The sequence below is a fragment of the Rhincodon typus genome, chromosome 2 (genome assembly GCF_021869965.1).
Source record: "Rhincodon typus isolate 14 chromosome 2, sRhiTyp1.1, whole genome shotgun sequence".
Taxonomy (NCBI): Eukaryota; Metazoa; Chordata; class Chondrichthyes; order Orectolobiformes; family Rhincodontidae; genus Rhincodon; species Rhincodon typus.
The window spans coordinates 149,031,144-149,036,037 of NC_063333.1; the positions used below are offsets into that span (position 1 = coordinate 149,031,144).

The 4,894-nt window shown below is 43.7% G+C and overlaps 1 protein-coding gene across 3 annotated transcripts in view; it reads left to right on the top strand.

The window, feature by feature from the left end:
• Nucleotides 1–3,916: 3,916 nt before the first annotated feature.
• LOC109927670 (cadherin-18-like) overlaps nt 3,917–4,894 on the top strand; it is a 578,296-nt gene continuing 577,318 nt past the window's right edge. For all 3 annotated transcript variants that reach the window (XM_048616417.1, XM_048616438.1, XM_048616423.1), the window contains exon 1: nt 3,917–4,161. The gene's annotated coding sequence lies outside the window, so the exon portion shown is untranslated. The remainder of the gene's footprint in view (nt 4,162–4,894) is intronic.

Genomic DNA, 4,894 nt, shown 5'->3' on the forward strand with positions numbered 1-4,894 from the left:
GGTTGCCACACTACCAGAAGGATGTGGTGGCTTTGGAGAGGGTACAGAAAAGATTTATCAGGATGTTGCCTGGTATGGAGGGCATTAGCTATGAGGAGAGGGTGGAGAAACTTGTGTTGTTCTCACAGGAACGATGGAGGTTGAGGGGCGACCTGATAGAGGCCTACAAGATTATGAAGTATATGGACAGATTGGACAGTCAGAAGCTTTTCCCAGGGTGGAAGAGTCAGTTACCAGGGGCCATGGGTTTAAGATGTGAGGGGCAAGGTTTAAAGATGATGTACGAGGCAGGTATTTTACACAGAGGGTGGTGGGTGCCTGGAACTCGCTGCCGGAGGAGGTAATGGATACAATAGTGACTTATAAAGGGCGTCTTGACAAATACATGAATAGGATGGGAATAGAGGGATACGGTCCCTGGAAGGGTAGGGGGTTTTAGCTGTGACGGGCAGCAAGTCGGTGCAGGCTTGGAAGGGTGAAGGGCCTGTTCCTGTGCTGTAATTTTCTTTGTTCTCGTTCTATCAAGACAGCAGACTCCACTAGACCTGGTAGTATGCAATGAGATGGGTTAAGTCAATAAACTCATGATAAAGGAACATCTGGGTGATAGTGAACATTTCATGATTGAATTTCATGTTTAGTTTGAACAAGAGAACTGTGGATCCATGACCATTAATTTCAACCTAAATAAAGATAACCATGAGGGTACAAAGGCAAAGCTGATTAATGTGAACTGGGAAACTATGTTGAAAGGTAGTCAACTGAGTTACAGTGGCAGATTTTTAAGGAAATATTTAATAACCTTCAGCAAAGAATAGATCAGTAAGTCTTCATTTGTCACAGAGAAGATACTGGAATCCATTAGTAAGGAGGTTCTGAAAAGATACTTAGAAAATTGCAATGCAATCAGGCAGAAATAACATGGCTTCATGAAAGGGAAATTTTCTTTTTATCTATTAGGGCTTTTTTTAGATAAAGTAACGCTCATGGTGGATAGTGGGGAAACTGTAGATGTGGTGTACTTGGATTTTCAAAGGACAATTTATATGTGCCTCATCAAAGTCTGCTGCACTAGGATCAGAGCACATGGTGTGGGAGTGACATTTTAGCATGGAGAAACAATTTATCTTCTAACAGTAAATGAACAGGAGGGTTCAATGTTTTTTATCTTGAATTGGCAAGCTACCACCAGGCAGTCCACCAGGGATTAGTGTGAGGTACTGAGTAATTTACAATTTGTATCAATGATTTGGATGAGGGGACCTATTATTTTTCTCAAAAAATTTTCCAGTTACTTCTAGTCTGATGGGAAACTCAATCATCAAGCTAAAATAGAGACTGCACTTAGAGATATAGACTGAGTGGGCAAAAGATCAGGCAGATGGGGTATAACTTGGACAGATGTGAATGTGTTCACTTTGATATGAAGAAAGCAACATACTGTATACACGGAGAGAGAGTTCAACATTCGGTCAGACAGAAGGATTTGGGTAGCCTAGTGTGTGACTTACTGGAAGTTAGTATTCAGATACTGCAAGAGATTAAAAAGGCCAATGGAATGTTGGGCCATATTATAGGGGTAATGGATTTTAAAAGCCTCAAGTTTTACTGCAGCTGTGCAAGACATTGGTAAGACTGCAATGAGAGAATTGTGTAGTGATGTGGGAATTATTTAGTTCTTTTTTGAATTAATGTTAGGTTAGTTATAACTTACACTGAATCAAATGCAATAAAGCACTTGAAAGAAAATTGAAAAACATGTCCACCCACTTTTGTTGTCTTTTTCCTTGCCTTCTCATTAATGTATTCATTCCTCTTGTGGTCCTCTTGCACTTCCAAACCACTTATTTGGCATCAATGATGGGAACAACTCGGGAGTTGTATCACAGCCCAGACTCCTCCTGATCTGGTTCTATTTGCAAGTCAGATGCTTTACAGCATAGATACTGGATTACAATGAAGTGTTAAAGTGTGAGCTTCATTGTCTATTCCAGGCTGACAACTGAAGCCAATTCTTGCACCAAATATCCAGGCTGAAATGGGAAGGTTCTTATGGCACTGTCTCTACCCCTAGACTGGGAGGCCTGGGTTCAAGTCCAACATATTCCAGAGGCGTGCAATAACACCTCTGAGCAGGTTGATTTGAAAATACCTCCAGACTGAAATGAGTGGTCTTCTGGTGCAGTGGTAGCTTCTGAAGCAGGAAACCAGGGTTCGAGCCCTACCTAGTCCAGAGCATGTAATTATTTCTCTGAGCAGGTTGATTAGAAAATGTCCAGGCTGAAATGAGTAAGGCTGTTGTGGTACAGAGTAGTGCCACTATCCCTGAGTCAGGAGGGGAGGTTCAGGTTCTACCTCTGTACCAGGAGGTCTGGGTTCAAGTCCTCCCCCTTCTCCAGTGATGTATAATAGCATATCTGAACAGGTTGGTTAAAAATGTCTCCATTCTGAAATAGAGCTTATATTGTAGCACAGTGGTAGTGTCTCTACCTCTGAGCTAGGAGGCCCAGGCTCGTGTCCCACCTGCTCCACTGGTGTATAACGGCATCTCTGAACAGATTGATGAGGAAAAAATCCAGGCTGAAATGAGGGGCTTTTGAACTGCTGTGGGTGTGTAACTACCTCTGAGCCAGGAGGCCTAGGTTCAAATCCCACCTGCTCCAGAGATATGTCATAACATCCTAAACCACGTTGATGAGGAAAATATCTCCAGGTTAAAATTCCAGCTGCAATGGAATACAGAATTCTTCTTCCAGTCAACATCGTGACTCCCAGAAGAAGGGAAACAACTTTGTGTGTGCATCAAAGACAGTGTAACCATTGTCCATGCATCATGAAACATAGAAATATAGAACACAGGGATGGGAGTAGGCTATTCAGCCTTTTGAGCCTACTCAAAGATCATGGCTGATTCTCTATCACAATGCCATATTTCTGCTTTCTTCCCTACCCCTTGATGCCTTCAAAATCTAGAAATGTATTTACCTCATTCTTGAATGTATCCAGTAACTTGTCCTCCACAGCCTCCTGTGATACACAGGTTCACCTTTCTCTGAGCAAAGAAATCTGTCCTCATCTCAGTTCTAAGTGGTCTGCTCCATATCCTGAGACTGTGTCTCCTGGTTCTAGACGCCCCATCCAGGGGAAACATACACCCTGCATTTCCAGCCCGGTTGGAATTGGATACAAACCTATACAGTTTTCTTTACTTTTTATTAGTCAATTATAGCAACTAGCAGCAAACTATTTAGAAAGACAACAAGAGAACTTGGTGCCAAATCCAGCAATGTCTCATTTTTGTGCATACTTTTTACTAACTCATGTGATGTGTGTGTCACTAGCTGGGCCAATCTTAAGGTCATCACTAGTTGCCCTTGAGAAGGTTGGGGTGAGCTGCCTTCTTGAACCGCTGCAGTCCCTGTTCTGTAGGTACACCCACAATGCCCTTAGGGAGGGAATTCCAAGATTTTGACCCAGTACAGTGAAGGAATGGCAATATGTTTCCAGTCAGGATGGTGAGTGCAATAAGGTTAAGGTTAGCTAGAGGTCTTCCCTTGTACCTGCTGTCCTTGTCCTTCCAAACTGAACGCAAACCTTCAAAACATTTACAACTTTAATATGATATGATTTTTAAATGCATTAACAATTCTCGTATCCAACACTTTTTTTTTACTTGAATGTCACTGAATAACGGATTCAGGTGAACAAATATATTTAAATTGTGTTTCTTTTCTTAAAAATTACACATCTTCATTGGAGGGGGAGTGTGGGGATTACTCCCACTATTTACATGAAAACTGCCAAAGGACGAGCTGAGGAATCGTACATATCGATTGGCTGCTTAAATGGAGGCCTATTAGTTTCAGGGAGAGCGATTGATTCGCTGAAGCAGGGAGTTACAGCAGTATGAGTATGTCACGGTGAGCAGCGTGAGGGCTCCTCCTCTCCTAGTGTGGAGTTTGCACAGCTCCCTCCTGCTTCCCTGCTCCAGGGGAGAGCTGCACACAGACACTGTCCCGGGCTCGGAAGCTTTCTCTTTGTATCGCCAGTCGTCGCTGAGTTCCGAGAGGGAGAGGGAGATCACTGGGAGTGTTTCTTTTTAAAACGGTGAAGGAACTTGAATCTTTGCGAGGAAGATTGAAGCAGCTCAGATTCTTCACTGTAAGTAAAGGCAAACCAGCAGACTGTGGGTGTGTGACTGGGGGGTCTGTGTGAGTGAGGAGAGGGCGGATTTGGGATGTTGTTCTGGGGGGTGGTGGGGGAACACAGCCAGGGGGCTGAGGAGAGAATCTCATCCACTGAGCAGCTCCAGCTCTCAGCAAATGTTCCGCTCTGTTGTCACTTTTGTCAGGATTGGGAGAATTGAAGTTATTGCGGGGTGATAGGGGAACTCCGCTGAATGTCCAGTTACATTCACAACTTCCAATGAATTGTAGACTGAAAAGGATGCACTGGAAATATTCTCCCCGATACCCCTCATTTTGCTTCTCTCTCACTCCCCTCACCCTGTCTGTGTGTGTGTGAGAGAGCCTGTGCCTACTTGCTCAGTTTGCACATTTTGCTGTGTCTGTCTTTTTGTGTGTATATCTGCGTCTGTGTGTGTCTATATCAGCGTGTGTGTGTGTGTGTGTTTCTGTCTCTCTGTATGTGTGTAGGGGGATGTCTGTGTGTGGAGGGGGTATGTATGTGTGTGTGTCTGTCTGTCTGTGTGTGTTTGTGTCTCTGCGTGTCTGTTGGTTAGATATGTGTGTGTGTTGTCTATGTCTGTGCGTCTGTATGTGTGTGTGTGTGGAGGGTGTCTGTGTGTGTGTGTTGTCTATGTCTGTGTGTCTGTATGTGTGTGTGTGTGGAGGGTGTCTGTGTGTGTGTGTTGTCTATGTCTGTGTGTCTGTAT